This window comes from Magnolia sinica, chromosome 11, assembly GCF_029962835.1.
Source record: "Magnolia sinica isolate HGM2019 chromosome 11, MsV1, whole genome shotgun sequence".
NCBI classification, from domain to species: Eukaryota; Viridiplantae; Streptophyta; class Magnoliopsida; order Magnoliales; family Magnoliaceae; genus Magnolia; species Magnolia sinica.
The window spans coordinates 25,527,018-25,545,258 of NC_080583.1; the positions used below are offsets into that span (position 1 = coordinate 25,527,018).

The following is an 18,241-nucleotide window of genomic DNA, read 5'->3' on the forward strand; positions in this document are numbered from 1 at the left end:
AGTCTCTTTGTGCAATTTTGGCTAATAAATCAAGGTGGTTCTACCCAAAAGTTTTGAAAGTGTTTTAGGGCCTATTTGGATGCCTATAAATAGGGTAAGTGGGAAGTGACTTACAGGAAAGTCACTTACAAGTGGTGTTTGGGGAGGAAATTCACCCATAAGTCACTTGCAACCTATAAGTTACTGGCAAAACTGCCAGGAAATTTTTAGGGGCTGGGGGTGAGAAGTCATTTCCTTGTAAGTGACTTACATGCCAACGGTCTAATTTTTAAAAAGAGGAAAAGAGGAGGGAAATGTACCTCCATGACATTAATGCTCCAATCTCTCTCTCTCTCTCTCTCTCTCTCTCTCTCTCTCTCTCTCTCTCTCTCTCTGCAATCAGTGCCCTCTCCCTCTCTGCAATTAGGGTCGCCGCACGCCCCCGTCTTCCCCTCTCTCCCTCCCTGTAATTAGGGTTATGACTTTCTTTTTTCTTTTCCTTCTTTAACTTTTATTTAAAGTGGGCCTGATTTGGTGAGGCTGTGATAGTGGGGCCCAGACCTTAATGTATTTTTGGTATATCCACACCACTCATCAGTTTTGCCAAATTGTTTTAACACTTGGTCCCAAACATGAAGCTGATCCAAATCTCAGGTGGGCCACATTATAGGAAACGATGGTGATTGAACGTCGACCATTAAGAACCTCTTAGGGCCCACCATAATGTTTATTTGCTGTCCAACCTATTGATGAGATCACACATACCTAGATGAAGAGTAAACACGAATATCAACTTGATCCAAAACTTTTGTAGCTTGCAAGAAGCTTTATTGGTGACCATTCAATCACCGTTGTTAACCGTGGTGTCGCCCACCTGATATTTGGATCTGCTTTATTTTTTGTCCCGAGCCCTAAAATGAGTTGCCAAAACTGATGGGCAGCGTAGATATGGAACTTGGCCTTTTTCTTGTAGCCATTGGTTTTCCAATCCATGGATGATATGGTTAGGAGAACATAGTGAAAGCAGTTGTTTACAACCATAACCAATCAACTATGTCCTTCCAAATAGATGTTTGGAATTCTTGATTGAACCTTTCATTCTTCAAACAATTGATCTTCTCTCATTTTACATGGTTCTATCTGAGTGGAAGGTTAATAGTCTAGATTAGGAAGCCATGAATTCTAGTTGTAGCATTTGATTATGTAATCTAGCACTATTTTAGGTATTTTGAATGCATGGGCCCATTTTTATGACCTACTTGATGATCGGTTCAGCCTAATAATTGACTTAAATATTCATCTAGATGGACTTAATAAAATGACATATTTAGTGTCAAGATTTCTTATGTGATCATAACATCTTGGAACGATTTCCTGCTCCAAGCCTGCTTGGTGTGAATATACAACTTCTCACTGTAACTAACTTACAGGTTACCCAAACACAAAAACCAACTTACTAGTAAGTGACTTACAGCTTGCATCCAAACAATATAACCTATAAGTGACTTTCAGGTGTAAGTAACTTACCTATAAGTCACTTACAACTTAAAAATCTTAAAGGCATCCAAACAAGCCCTTAGGATTGAAACCAACCATGACTAGAACGTCTTAGTTTAGACATTCATGCGTTTTTGGTTTGCATATCTCTGTATTTATATGTGCATCTCAATGTTAAATTTTGATCTAGAGCATTGTTCGGTTGGGCCCTACTGTGTATGGACCATTCCATAAAATCACCTAGGTTTGAAGATCCAAGCCCTTTAATTAGTCTGGAAATAGACACTTGATGGTCCTTAGCCCTGCAATTGATGGATGGTGTACATAACACACATATATCACAATGGGCCCTAGCCCTGCAAGGTGGTCCTGATGAGTTACTCGGTATGCAATTTGTGTCCGAGAAAAAGGTCCTTCCGAGGTGGATCCCGATGGTCTGATGGTCCAGGATAACTGAACCATGGGCCCAAACAGAGAAATCTGAAAGCCCAAAGTATTTTGTGCATGTTTAGGTTCCTGAAATGTTCCAGTGCTCTCAGCACACTTTAGCATGATCAGGTCCATTTGAACAGTTCAATCAACCAATCTTAACCATTTATTAAGTATAAAACACAATTCACGAACTAATACAATTGATCGATGGCCCATCCATGACATGTCCTGCCAAATGAGCAGTCTGCTTCTTGTACATGTCTGCTGCATGTTCGTGTGGGAACTTGTGTGCAAGAACCCATGTACAATTAGCACTCTTATTAAAGGAGTGTACGATTATTTTTTCTTCTTTTTGGAGTGATAGAAAAAGGATTGAGCGTACATGTTAGACATAGTTTATCCGAAACCCACAGTCAGCTTGTTAACAAGAACACAAAATTCAGGTTTTTCATTCAAAACTTCATTGAGAATCAGATTCCGCTTGACAAACAGGGAGGTAATATGTATCTAGCTGCCAGTATTTCTGCTCCACACCCTTCCCCACTTCCCCTCCCAAGCAATCTTGAACAGGTAAAGGAATGAACTGTGTGGAGTAACCTGAGTTCCCTAGTTTCAGAGAAGCTAGTTCACAGTACACCATATGGAAAAAAAGGCATTCCCTCCACAAAGGCCATTGAAGAATGAATAGATCCCACCAGGCTTCAACAGCTTAGGAAGATGCTGGTGGAACTCCCTCAGATCTTCGTAATACTCTCTGTAAGTGTCGAAGAATATCCCTGTACAATTACACAAATACATGTTAAATTGCATCAAAGTTGGAAAATAATGATGTCTGAAAATTGCAGCCTGATATTAGTAGAAGAAAGATTCTGAATTTTTTCTTAAATGAAACTCTCATACAAGTAGTTGGAAAATGATGTATTCCCCCCACCCCAACAAAAAAAAAAAAAAAAAGGAAAAAAGAAAAAAAAAAAAAAGTTGTATTTCGGTTATTGACATTGCTAGTAAGGGCTAGGGCTCTCATGTGTATTCAATGGTAGTAACCTTGGCTAAACATGAAAACTCAACTTCGCCCAATCAAGTCGACCTAATCATATACCATCAAGACTTAGGGGAAAAAAATCAATTTAGTCAAGACTTGAAAGAAACTCTACTTGACTCAACAGGACGCGGAAAGTACTCCAAGAAACTTGATGAAACTTGACAAAACTCAACTCGCCAAGACTCCACACAATATTTATATGTTATCACACTTTTGAATCAAGATTTCCTATCTTGGCATTCAAGATTTTTTATTTTAAAAAAAAAAAAAACTTGATCGGGTTTCTTGACAGAGTAATTGGCCTTCCAATCAAGTTTTGTAGTTTCTAAACCTTGTTTTAAGAGAGAAGATTTCATGAAGTCTTGAGGTTCAGGACATGATCTTCGGTATCACTAGATTGTTGGCTTCTATTCCTTTTTTATGGGATGCTCTTATCAACCTTGCCTTCCTTTTTAGATTTTTCATTCATTTTGTTTTTAAGTTTTAACAAATTTGTGTTTTTTAATGGCTTTAATAATACTTTTTTCTGCCATTCAAGAATGAGAGAGAGAGAGAGAGAGAGAGAGAGAGAGAGAGAGAGAGAGAGAGAGAGAGTTCTGGGTATTCACTTTTCTAGGTGTTGGACCTTTGGCCCCATGACAAATCATTTCAGGGCATGAGTGGAAAAAATGAAATTGATCAAATCTCATGTGGACCATAACATTAGAAACAGTAGTGATTGACCATTAAAACTTCCTGTGGGCCACAAAAGTTTTGAATTAAGCTTACATTTTTTTACCTTCATCCACACAAAATCAGTACAGTTGTTTCTCGGATATCAATCAAGTGTAGATATCAATTTGGTTCCCTTAATCTTCAATTTTCTTGAAGGACACGACTGACAGCACTCTGTTTTTGCAGTCAAAAGCGATACTTCAAGGGGATGCCATTTCATTTTGTAATAAAGAACTATGTAATTCAAGGAGGCGATCTTCATGGGCTCGGATCTGCAGAAGACTGGATATTGAAAGGAAAACCCCACAGTGAACTGGCGATAAGGTTGCTTTCTTGTCTTTTCATATTATTTTTTGATCTCCACATTCACTTGTAGTACAGTCGAAACTTTATGAAGAGTGATCCACACAATACAAGTGGGAATGTGTATGGTGATGGGGATGGTTAATCTGGTAGCTCTGGTGGGCCACCACGTGGATGTGACATCACAAAAAAAAATAATCAGTGATTTGACAATCCCGAAAATATATATATATTTTTTTCCTGAGATTTATTTGAATGTGGGCTGTTGGTTTTTTTATTTTGTCTTTCCCATTGATGTTAACCTTATCAGACTTCTGCCATAATCAGATAGCCTTGATTAAAATTTGGGATATTGTCCATCCAGATGATGGCACAAATGGAAATCAACATTCTTAATCACCATGCACAGGCTCCACATTACAGTGGAGGTCCTTTTGGTGCTCATTTCATGGCACCTGTGCAATGCCAACAATTCTAAATGGTCGATTTTTTATTATAGTTGTTTGATATCTCGACTCTTCTTTCTTATATATCCAGCCCGAAACATGAGGCATTTATGCTTGGAACTTCAAAGGCTAAGGGGGATGGCAAAGCATTCGACCTCTTCATTACAATGCATGGTTCTGCTTCTAACAGTCATGTAGTTCAAGTAAACAGAAATATCCTTTCTTTGTGGACATTTATAAGGTCCTTGTGCATCTGGATGTGAATAATTGGTTCATGGTTTAGTGATCAAGACCGTTGACCTGATGAGATATGTGAATTTGGGACACCCAACAAAGTGCTACTAAGTTTGGAGATCCTGTCCCTTTGATCAAAGTCCTACAAACAACCATTCAAGAAAATTAGACAACAACGGTACAGAAAATATGCCAAAGATTGGATTGATTTGGGCTGAATTTCTTTTTCTGCTAGAGGAGGTATTTTGTAAATGGGCTCATATGATAGCAACATCCCAAGTTTTTAATGGGATCAAGCTGGAATGTAGCAGTCTTGTTACAAGTTTGTTAATAAATAAATAAAAAAGTTTCTGTTCAAAAAAAATGAAAAGAAAAGAAGATAAACTCATGCCTAGCCCATTTCAGGCTGGTCTCGTGTACCATTGGGTTACCATGCCCATAGCGACCCTTACTCTTGACTAAATTTAAGAAATTTGTAATTCTTTTTAAAAATTTTTTGTTATTCTTAAAAACAGTATAATGGGATAGTATTTTCTTGGTGAAATGTGTAAATTAATAGCAATACAATGAACTTTACTATGATGTCTTGAGGACCCATTTGCGGTTGATATTAGATTTCGAGTTTGTGATGTTATTTTCATTTTTACAACATTTTATCTTTTAATTGGGTGTGATCCAAATTCATCTGAAGGCGCTGGGTGTTTTTTTGTTTTTAAATTCCAGTTGCCTGTACAAGCCCCATTTTGCTTCTTCTGTAAATCTTGTGGAATTGGGCTCATTTATCGTACAATTAGTTTAAATTTGAATAATAGTGCTGAAGTTGTCTATGTTCTTTTGGGATTCTCTTTAGATTTTGATTGAATGGTTATGGAATTTAGTCATTTCTTCTTTTTTTTTTCAAAGAGTAAAAATCTGTTTGACTGCGAATAGGATTTTAATCCTACTTGCTTGAATTGCCTTCACATTTCTCTTCACTAGTTTGTGTGCGTCCAACAAAAACAAGGTCAGAGTTTATGTATTTTGGGGACGTTAGGCTAAATTAGGATAGTAATCCATGGCCTGATCTGCTTCTCTTCCAACCTCAACATGCAACATTTGGACCACATCTAAATTAATTGACTTAAAAGCCCAAAAGAACCTCTTGAAGTCCACTACGACACTACGCATGCATACCATTGGCGAATGTTGGCATTGAATAAGAGAGGCATGCTCAAAATATGTATAAAAGGTGGCGGACAACCACTTGGATAATGATTCACCACACATTCAACGATGACAAGGACCATGTTTACAACAACGACGGGCTTATTGCTGGTGGCAGTGACTTGAAGGTTGACTGGGACAAGAATGCAGTGTGCAACAAAGGCAAGATTGAGGGCACTGAGAAGTAGTTGATGGTGGAAATAATTCTAGTGGGATAATGCAGCAAATCCCTTACAATAGATTATTTACTGAAAGTTAAGAGGGAGAGATATTTCGAGTTGTTTCAATCTTCATATATTTTTTTATGCCTTCTTGGGAAAGCGTGCTTTAGTTAATTTCAAATGGATATTGGTGACATAATGTATTTGCATAGACAATTTTTGTAGTTTTCAACTTTCATTCTCTTATTCTCCTTAATTCTGATTTATTTTTAAAAATTTGAAGTTCGCCACATAAATTTTATATTTTGATTCTCATTCTTTTGCACGTTGCCTTTTTCCTCCTTATGTTCTGCTCAAACTTCAATTTTGACAAGATCCGTGAATCAAAGATTGTTTTTCTTGTTTTACAATGAAAGCTTTGAGGCACTATATCTGAACAATTTGAAACAATGAAAACTGGGACAACTCGTTATTCATTTAGGTGCACTTATGGAATTTTGGTCTTCAAGGATGTAAGCTGGCTGATCTTTGGTTGGTTATTATCATTTAACAGAAATGCCATTGCGGCTAGTGCAGGGATGGCCTAGATTGCACCCACTTGCTTTAACTTCTTTTCTTTTAATGTGTGTAGCCCGCATTGACCTCCATAAGGTGGTTTGACCATGTAGATGTTCCTGCACAAAAATAAAACTGGTCCATTCAATAGGTGGGCCACGATTTTAGCAGTTAGATGGTACACAAATTGTATATTTATTTCGCTAAGCTAAGTTTTTTACGGCTGTATATTTATTTCACTAACTGTGGCCCACCTGACTAGTGGACCTACCTGATTATTGGGCAAGACCATCTACATAGTGTTACCACTATAATGGATTGGATCTCAGATCTATTGTTTGTACATGAGCTGCCTTGTACATCCGTGTGGGTTTCACAATGTTCTCGATATTACACTACAAAAAATATCTTTTACCGGCGGCCAAAAGCGCCCCTAAAATTCTTAAAAACCATCGGTATAAGAATTACTAGCAATCAAACCAGTGCCGCTAAAAGGGGGCATCACTGTATCTTTTATTCCTGGTCATACCTTTTCTAGCGGCGTTTTTGATGGCCGCCGCTAAAAGAGAATCTTTTAGCGGCGCTTATTATTCTTTACCGATGCTTTTGGTGACTGCCGGTAGCAAAAGTGCCGCTAAAACTGCAAAAAAACGCCGGTAAACTTGTAACAGACGCCGGTAGAATTACAAGAAACGCCGGTAGTTGAAACGAGTGCCGAAAAAACGCCACTAAAAGTACCGATAATGGAAATTCCTATGGATTCTTTACTAATCCTTTCACACAAATTCCTATTGATTTTAACTAATCCTTTCCTATAACTGCTATCCTACAATCAAATCTCCATCGGTCTAACTATCAAATCTCTATCTGCATTACTATTAAAACCCTATGACTGAATGACAAGAATTTGGATTACCCAATAATCCGATTTCATAAAAACTAAAATGAGAATAGAGATGAAAAGACAGTGAACCAGACAAGAGTAACCCTACCCAAAATTCAACAGACTCCTATTTGGATCATTAAAGCAAGTCTTCAAACTATGAGGTAGATAGCTTCACATGTTTTCAATTAAAAATATTTATCGATATACAAAACTTGTGTGACAACCCTCTGTTTGGTAACAAGACTAAAAGCTATCAAGTAATGCAGATATGGAACACCTATTACTCAAGGCAAAGAAATACTATTGGCAGATATCAAAAAATTCTACCAAAGAAATAGTTATAATTTAGATAAACTTCATCAGAAATTACCTTAGCATGTTCCTTAAAGTTTTTGAAGCAATACAACATGACATGATGACCATTCACATCATTCTTCAGACTGCTTGCATCAGGTATGGCTACCTGCTATGGCTACCTGCATATAGCAGGGAAAAAAAAGGCTCGATTCGTAAATCTCTTTAAAAAGTTCATTAAAGTTTTCTGGGGAAACAGGAAAAAAGTACGACTTTGGAAAGATATATGATGTTAGAGGATTCCATGTGGGTGGCTAAAAAGAAGTCAACCAACAGTCTGATGGGTATCATCTTTTGAGACATAGCCATCTACTGCATAATGCAAGAGATGAATAGTGGATCTCCTATATGTGTTGCTGCATGTACAAGGACATAGTTCCTGATTTCTAAGAAAAAAACCAAAGTTGCTAAGATTCATATCCTTTCTCACAATATAAACAACTAGATTCAGTCCAACTGGCCATCTTTCTTCATGGTGCAAGTATGCTGGCAAGTTTGTGTCCTGCAACTGACAACATGTTGCTGAAAGATTCAGCTTCTTAACTACCAATTTCATTTCCGTAAACTATTCTTGCAGTTTCTTGCTTAAGTCTTTCTCAAGTTGTTTTCCTGAAATCATGGTATCTGTTTTGATGATGGAGTGACCCTACAGGATGGATTGGATATTATACACACCATGGAGCACGCCACATGCAACTAGTTGCATAGTTTTCTCATCTACCCAACTAGTTGGGCATGGGATGTTCAAAATCATAACCAGGGTAGTAGTAATGGCTTCAATCATTCTAGATTTTTATTCTTCTTCTTCTTTTCTTTTCTTTTCTTTTCTTTTCTTTTTTTTTTTTTTTCTTTCCAATTTTGGAGGCGTGACTTTCTTCATCCCAATCCATCTGTAGCTTTCAAAACTCTTTTCTTCTTTAAAAGGTAGGGGCCAAAAAGTCGGGAAAATCAACCTGTCCAATGAGTCTTTTTTTTCCTAGCAATATAAATACATACATTTCCTGCCACACATCTGCAATACTCACATGAATACAAAGCTGAAACAACTAAGCGCTTGTGAAAATGAATTTCCAACAGCTGCTTACCTTTGAATCTCTCTATCACGAGTTGGTTGTCAGGAAAAAAGACCAAACCATGTAATGAGAAGTGCCACAAAGATTGTTATACTACTGGCATTAGTAACTACCACTACTTCAGAAAATCTTACTCTTTGAGACTGCTCTCTGCCAAAAAAAAAAAAAGGCAGAGGTGAGTGGCTAGAATTTTATCAGGATAAGGATATGAATCAATGTCATCTTGAACTCCAGTTTGTGTTGATTTGAGAACTGGAAATTAAAGAATTAGCAGAGCTGCTATTCAAAACAAAAGCAGATAGAGAGAGAGAGAGAGAGAGAGAGAGAGAGAGAGAGAGAGAAAGAAGCTGTAGGAATATCTCGAAAAGGATCTTTGTTGTTCTTATCGTTGTTGTTTAGTTACACACATTGCTTTCTTAATTTTATTTCATCTGGATCAGAAAGGGGGAAACAAAATCCCATAGCGGATGATGAGTGGCATGCCTAAATGCATGTGAGTTGTGACAGTTATCTCAATGTTACAATAATCAAATCTGTCCAATGTCTCTCCAGGATTCTTTATGGGGTATTCATACCTTGTAACAACATTGGAACTTTAGCAAACTAGAGTTTAAAGATGTGATTTTGCACTGCTATAATATTAGAATTGTGTGCACTATGCATACTTCCAGACCTATGTACATTATATGTGCTGCTAGATCTCCTGTTAGTACTAATTTCTTCCAGGATTCTATTTTTCTTATAAGCCTATACTATGCACAATGGTGCCACTGCTCATGATACTACATGGGTTGCAGATGCACATTACCTCTGAACGTCTTCACAAACAGTCGGTGGTCAATTCATCAGGTATCTATACATGTTTGAAAACAACATAGATTCATGTTCAAGATGAAACCTGGCATACAAAAAAATACATAAAAAGGTAAGTGATCAAGATGAAAAAGGGGTGGACAACTAACATTTGTGTTCTTGCTCTTCATCTTCATCACCATTTGTCCCAGTCTACTTTCAAAAACACAGGAGGCTTCCCTTCCTGCTTTAACAGCCTACTCCACCATTTCTTCTCTGCTTTTTTCACAAGGTAACATATATTCCTCACCCCAAAAGAAGGGCCTGTAGCATTTATCTCATCACTAACCACAACTCTTTCACAGAAAATTAGAATAATAACAGATCTTGGATGTGACAAGCACGAGAATCAGTCACCTGCAATTTCGCTAGGCCTGCTCATGAGATATTTTTTGTTTCAAAATTACAGGTATGGCATTTCCATAAGTGGATTTACATAAGGGCTGCATCATATTGAAAGATTAAGACCTCCATGGCCAGACTACTCCTTGTCAAGGGATACATAGTTCCATTTCCAAGGAGGGGCTCAAAGGCTTGATATAAGCAAGAAACAATGAAAACAAGGAAAATGAGAAAGAAGGAATATGTGTTAAGGATTTGGAATAGAACAGCAATGATCCCCACTTTCATAAATAAGGCAGATTTCTCTTGTTTGAGCTTGTTTTCTGAAGCCAAACTACAACATTTGACCTATTAATACTTTGTAAGTACTAGCTTCTTGAGTTTATTTCTTTGATTATCCAGCACTGCAATCTCGTTCCTGGAGTGGCGATAGTGCTGAATATGTAACAGTTAAATATCTCCATCAGCATTCTCTTTGTAAGAAAAAACAAATAAAATTGTCTAAAGTTGGTTAACACAAATGGAAGAATACCATGTGCAGCTGATGGAAATATAAATTACCCACCTGCCAAAAGAAGTTATCAGCTATGGAAATAATTGAATTGAACAGATACTACTGAACTACAATTCTAAGTATGTTACCATGTGGTCAGCCAAATTGTCACAGATATTAAGGCTCTCAATCTCTCTCTACTTGCTCAGCTCCTCAAATAGGTCCTCATAGAAATCCTGCAGTTTCAAAGTTATTCAAACCACAAAACAAACTAGTTCACCATACATAAAAAATAGAAAAAAAAAAAAAATCACATTTTGCTAAGTCACTTATGCATCTAGTTCTTGATTGGAAATGTTAATATTTCTTGATGTTATTTCTATTGATTTAGTTCCAATTCCAACCTAAAATGAATGTAATCATGATTCATACTGGTTATCTGCAGTGAAATGAAGTGTGGTAACTAAAATATCACGTTGCAACTTAATTATTGCAATCAAAATCAGTCTATACCCAAACAACGACAATTAATTACAACACACACACACACACTCACGTTGGGGTAAAAACTAATCCTTCCTAGTTTACTCTAACCTCCCACAAATTGAAAATATTGTTGGGTTTAGGATATTATTTCACAATCTGCAAATTGTTTTTTTTTAAAAAAAAAAAAAAAAAATGTTTTCATGCTTCTTCAGTTAAAAACCAACAAATAACTAAGTTGTTTGCCTGCAAATGCAAGAAAGGAGTGCTACAACTAATTGCAGTTACCCGACTAGCATTTTGGCATGCTTTTCGATGAGTGTCAAGATCAACTAGAAACTAACCCATGTACAAAAAGCCAGCTCCTTGGAAAATTTTCTCTTTTTCTTTCTTTGTAGGATTTTCAGTTGAGTTCTTGAGAAGCGGATTTCATTTCATGAAGTGAGGATTAAGCAACCATGAAATCTAAAGAAATCCAATACGGTCTCTCCTTCCAAATAACTTTTTCAATTTCTCAACACACTATGATCTTCTTGTTTTCCGGGTCCCGCCAAAAAGAACAAACAAGAAATAGAATCACCATCCGATTTCATGGAAAGTGCATCAAATGATCTAAGTGCTAACTCTGTGGTTTCTCTAGCTCCAGACACATTTGTCCCCACCCATTCACATGCAACTGCATGTGCCAAGTTGTCATGTTTGTGAAATTCCAAGCTTTCCATCAGGCACAGAACCCACCTTTTTCAATGCCTCACAAAAAAAATCAGGCTACCCCACTCTGACAAACAGCTGTCGTTGTTGAGGACTGTTGGAATTCTTGTTCCAGTTTATATAATGGCAAGAGAACTATCTGCAATTCAATGCAGGCGCCAACAACAAGTAGCTCCCCTTTTCTAAACCTACAAGCATTATATATGGAAAAAATGATGATTTTTGAAACTCATCAATGGCCTGTACACAATCCTATGTAATTGCCAAGTGCCTGTATGTCATCCATCTCACTCTGCCGGATTATCAAAGTTTTCATTGTTCTAGGAACTCGTTAACCCATGAATATCCTGTGGGGCCCAGGTCAGCTCACCTATGCTAGGCAAGCGCCTTAAGTCGGAAGACTCCCCAATGCATATTACAAGGCCTGTACTGGGCTAACATGGATCAGATTTCTATGCCCAAACCAACTTTAAAAATTAGTACACAATCTCTATGTACATATTAATCATATCTAAGAAATGCAAATGACATTACTGCCACTACCCATAAGTAAGCTGTTAAGAGTCACCAGACGGAGCAATGCATTCACCTGATATATGGGTTTGAAGGGGGTATTAACTTAGATTCATGAACTCCAATGGCTACGTAGATTTTCCAAGTACAAAAAATCAATAGGACAGTAAATAAAAAGGTTGGGAAATTCAAATCTAGGAGCTTTTTGAGGTATTCCACCATCCATGGTGAGCCCATCATAATAGTGATTTGGATCCCTGTACCTTGCCCCATGGTAAACTATACTATTGCAGATGATAGGACTGGATAATTACTCATAGCTGATGTTATTTATAGGAATCTGGATCTCAAAAGAAAATGGCAGTACTTTTTTTTTTCTGAATTTACTCAAGAAGTAAATACATGCATAAACTCATGTTTTTGTAGTACCAACTGCTTCATTCCATTTTCTCGTTGATTCTGATTCAAGCTAAATTGTTGGATGTAGCTCGATGAGGCTGTTCCCTAGCTCTGGTTTCTGAACTCCTCTGTTTCTCATTGCCTCTCTCACTCTTGTTACTTTGTTCCATTGGCCAGCACTTGCATACATGTTTGCTAGAAGAACATAATCCCCACTTTCAAAGAAGTCTCTCGTCTTTGTAAGAAGTGAATCCAACCGTCTGTAGATGAAACTATGTATGAAGAAGTTGGACAAAGCAAAAACTTTCAAGGAAAGAAATCAGAAAAGAAAACAAATAGAACTACCTTGATGTCCCTAGGATATCCACTCTATCCATTAGTTTCTCAAATTCAAAAATAGGACATGAACCCAAATGTGAGGCAGATTATAAAAAAAAAAAAAAAAAAAAACCTCAAGTGGATAGCATCATAGGAAACAGTGGGGGATTGAAAGCTCACCATCGAAACCTTCATAGGCCCATAGAAGCTTTGGATCTAGCTTATACTTCCTTTTTTTTTTTTTCAGTTGATCCCAATAGTATAAAATTATGCAATATAAACATCATGGTTCACTCCAGGAAGGTTTCAACTGTGGTTGTTTCAATATAAAGTATAAACTCACACTGATGAATGCCACACGGAAAAAATACATATAGGATTCCTTTAGCATGATTCAATTAGCCCAACCTGTGATTGCCTCTGGTGAAGACCAGCTACAACCCCCTACAAAAATAGATTAATGCCACCAATTAACCAAACCATTAGTTACAAAGAACAACAACAACCAGAATACATGGTGAACAGAGTAACTCAATATGTTGAAAGTGGTGCAATTTCTATGAGGTAATCTTTTAATTCACATGCACTATAAGGGCGTCATGGGAGATGCTAACCTTTGAATATCTAAAATCATCTTGTACTCTCCCAAAGCGAAAACTGCTTCATTCACAATTAAAAAAACGGGCTTTGTCTCCAACGGAATGTCTAACATTCAAAAACCAATTTAGAATATCAATATTTTCTTCTGGGCAAGCCACTCTTGTAAAAAACAGAACAAACTGTATATCAAATGAAATGAAAACTCTGACAGAACACTTAATAATTTATCTGAAATACATCCTAAGCAAAGTAAGGTGAGGGGTGTTGAAGTAAGAATGGATGCCATGTCAGGTGTACCTATTGCAGAAACATCACTGAATCTTTCTTAGAAAATAATAGACGAGAGAATTCTAGGTACTTAAACAATAAATCTTGTATTGAAAGAAGCCAGGCAAACAGTTACAGTATATTTCAGGGAGCATTTTAGCATATGCTGGGTATTTGGCACTCATATCAGCTGACTTCGGTTATCCTTGATATCAAACCGTAATGTCATGCATTCAATAAGAAGTATGCTAGAACTCCCACAATACATACATTGTGAAATTGTACAATTGATCAATGAGGTGCACAATAGAGAAGTAAAGAGTTAAATTTTAAAAATGAGTAGAAATACTGAGGGGGTGTTTGTGTACTAGAAATACAAGCTGAATTTAATTCCTCATATCAGGTTCAACCCTGGCTCAAGCAATAGATGCATAGTGCTACAACAAAAAGGTGCACTTAATTCCTCATATGCACTACACTGCAGATCCAGCGTGATAGGTAGCTAGCCATGCGAGGGATTCCAAACAAAACAGGGAAGGACTTTGTAGGGAATCCCATTACTCTGGTTAAGACAAACAAGTGACAATACCCACAAAAGTAGGAGAGTAAAGAAAAAAATTCCTGAATATACTGATAGATTAAGCCATAGTAGAAAATCAAGTTTAGATAAAAAGCTTCCTCTTCAAAAAATACTCATCTGAAAGTGCAGCTTTCTCCAATACAACAACTTGCCGCAAGCAATACATGTTCATGAATAAAACCACAGCAAAAACGAATGGATGCCCACATTATTATTTACTAGGGATGCTTTTTGGATGTACACTCCAACAATGGAAATGTTTTCAAGCTAACACTGACTGAGAAAAATTTGCTGTTAGGTGCCCAGAAAGAATAATCCAGACATTTTCTTCTTGTATAATTGTTTTGGTTGTTTGATATTGAGGGTCTGGACTCTAAATGGCAACTACATTATTTTCAAGATTGCCTAAAAGAAATGTAACTGCAGTCGGAGTTTTTTATTTTTGAAGAATCCAATATGAAAGCTACTTCCTCACCACTAGCCCAAGTATAGAACTGCCAAAAACTTGTGCATTCGTAGAACTGCCAAGGACTTAGCAAATAGAATAGACAAATGCAAAATCATATCTAGACTAATCAAGAACCCTCCAAATCTTTGTGGAGGTTGTTTTCGTTTTTCACAACACCATACTCAAATTACATACTAGAGTTTATGAATTGAAAGTAGCAATATCCTAAGCATAGCCAAGTTATTGTTTGGAGGTGACCACTTATAGCTATAAAATCCCTGCTAAAAAGATGTGGCCATTGCTGTAAATGTGAGGATGTAGAGTAGCTGGATGCAGAAATATAACCTTTCCAAGAAGGTTAGCCCCAAGCACTAGCAATGCCCGATTTTGTTGTAGTGTACACCATCCTTTTTTCTTTGTACATGTGGCCTACCTAATAGTCAAACAAACTGACTTTTTTTTTTAATTTTTTATTTTTATTTTGTTAATGGAAGATTTTTCAGGTGTGAAGCATCCATGTTATGAAACTTGTATTTTGGTGATGGTGACCAAATCTCTTACATAAAAGTGAAGAATGCTGAGAATATTAGTTTTAATGAAGAAATGGAAAAAGAAAAAAAATAGTGATGCTTTTTTAGTTTTGTATCCAAACATCTAAAAAAAAAAATCTAATGACCCTCTTACTAGCTTCGATCCATTTACATGACTAAAACATTTTATGGACCCCAAGGGGGCCCATCCACAAGGAGTGTCATGTTATTAGCTCAAATGCACTGTACAATTTCTTGTGACAAGCATTGAATACAATTTCTCTTGTAATTGATTATCATTAGAAATAAAGGATTTGAGAGGAGTATATTACATAACTCCTCTCCTTATTCCTTCTTTTTGTTCTAAAATAATGAAATGAACAAAGAGATCAAGAAATGACATTATTGCATTAAAATGATAGAACAAAGAACTCGAGGGATGGCTTCCTTGTACCATGAGTTTGCATAAACTAAAACATATAAAATTTGAAAATTTGTAATCATGATTTGTCAAGCAATTTCAACACCATGATAGATCTGAAAGAAATTTAACTCACCTAGACTCTTCTGTTTAAATAAAACATATCTTATTGATCTTTATTTCAAATCGCCTTTTGACTCATCCGAATCAGAATCATTTGCATTGTAACCTAACCAAAAACAATGATTTGAGTCCAAAAACAAACCATTGTTAAAACAATGTTAAAAGGTAAGAGGGCTCACCTTAGTTCTTTTCACAGACCTTTCAAAATGATGATATACTCTAAGATTTGGTAATCCAAGCCTTTACCTAAATCAACCACAAAATTAATAAAATAAAACAAAACCTTACTAATAAAAACACCAATAAAGATACAAAAGAAACTCATTCTACCATAAAGGTAAAAAGAAGTTCCTTGCTCAAAACCCGATTCTTATAGTGTCGGTGGTAAATGTTGGCCACCGAAAAAAATGCGTTGGCAATGCTACCTTTTGTTGTAGTGTTGTCCGTTGATTTTGGTTGTGGGGCCTACTCAAAGAGTGGACTAGCTTGATTTTATTTCCAGGTGATCGTCATGGTGAAGCCCACCTTGTGCATTAGTCCAGTTCCCTACAACATGTATCATGTTTGGGAGGAAGACGAGCATCATAGAACCACTTGATTTAATGGCCTAATCTACTTCTAGCATGCAGGGACTGGAACTATTAAGGTGCCATGCACAACTAAAACTTGCAATGGCCAGTCCATTGTAACTCTGTCCAAACTAATTCCCAACAAAAAGGGATTGCTAACAAAATGAATAAATAGACCATGCCACATCCAAAGTAGTAAAGCCATTCATAAAAAATATCTTACACTAATAATGAAGAATGTGAATCACTTCCATGGTTGTGAAAGTTGAAGAGTGTTTGTAGAAACAATCGAGAAATCTGTAGAAACAAAATGCTTCTCATGAGAATATTGAATAAAATTGACGTAAAATCCACGCCTACTACAATAACCAATCATTGAGAATAAATACTCTGAGATCAAATCCAGGTTTGAATTCATGTCTTTCAGCCCTTGTCCATACGAGCTCCATGAATCTTGCTTTCCCTGAGGAATAATGAAACCAATAAAGGCACTTAACATAGATTCACCAAAAAACTGAGCTACGAAAAGAAAAATCTAGATGTAACCCCTAAAAGACCCCCTTTCTTAGATGAAACAAGGCTGTGGTTGAATATATGTTGCAATCAACAACTCTGAGCAATGTTGTTGTGTCCTGTACGTTGTAAAACATATTTATGTTCTCCTCAAGAAGAAAGAGCTCCCCATTTGACCAATACATTTAAGTTCACGAGCTACTCTTAGAATATAGGCTTTGGGCCAAAATAGGAACTAAGCTTTAAGTTCTTTAGTGCTTGCCATCCTTAGAAAAATGCCCAAATAGACATTAGGTAAGTTTAGATCATGAGCTACTTCTATGATAAATGTCCAAACAGTGGTAGTTAGAGGTACCTTAGAATACTCATGAGTTTGATAGAGCATTACTGGATTAGAGGTAGAAAATTATATTGTACATACTTCAGTAAAGCCACTATCTAGTTATGATCTTGTGATAGTATAACATCCGAGGTCTAAATGATAAAGTAACAACTGACGACAACAAATGGTTAGTCTATCATAGGACAATGAAGAACACACAACAAACTGAAATCCTACAAAATCCATCAGAGAAACATGAAGTAGAATTTCTCAGAGAATTGATTTAAAAAAACAAAGAAAAGAGAAACAAATTGATAGTGCATGAGTCTAAAAATCAAGGGCGTGACCCCAGAACTAGGCCATTCATGGATGAAACATGTCCATCTCAGGCAATGCATACATACTTCAGACGATACTTTAACCCTTGGTCAAAAATCCAACACAGAGGCATAACTCCATTGAATAAAGACAAGAAAGAAAGAAAAAACCCACAGGATGATAGCACCACTTTAGAAAGAAAGAAAGAAAAGAAAAAGGCATTCCCTAATTAAGGAGTAGAAGAGAGTATATGAATAATATTATTAGTGAAATGTCTTGTTTGGATTTATTGTTACAGAGAAGAGAAGGATACACTATTAGACAACATGCAGTTATTAAAAGAATGCATTCTCTAACACCAAAGGAAATGGAGACCGTTCAATCTCATTAGTGGAAACAGCTGTCCACAGTGCATATAGAGAGAACATACTAGGAAAACACCTTTGAAATCCTATCCATACATTCCAAAGCATAGATATGGATCAAATGGTGGGAAAAAAAAAAGAAGAAAGAAAAACAAGGCAACATACTAGTACTCTGTTCACAACTCCAATGGTTGA

General features: G+C 36.6%; 1 long non-coding RNA gene across 1 annotated transcript; it reads right to left on the reverse strand.

The window, feature by feature from the left end:
• Positions 1-9,826: 9,826 nt before the first annotated feature.
• On the reverse strand, positions 9,827-10,880 carry LOC131218968 (uncharacterized). The gene is made up of 3 exons (XR_009157932.1): positions 10,716-10,880; positions 10,606-10,638; positions 9,827-10,088 (listed from the first exon to the last, which is right to left on the reverse strand). It is a non-coding gene; the product is annotated as an uncharacterized LOC131218968 (long non-coding RNA).
• Positions 10,881-18,241: the final 7,361 nt, after the last annotated feature.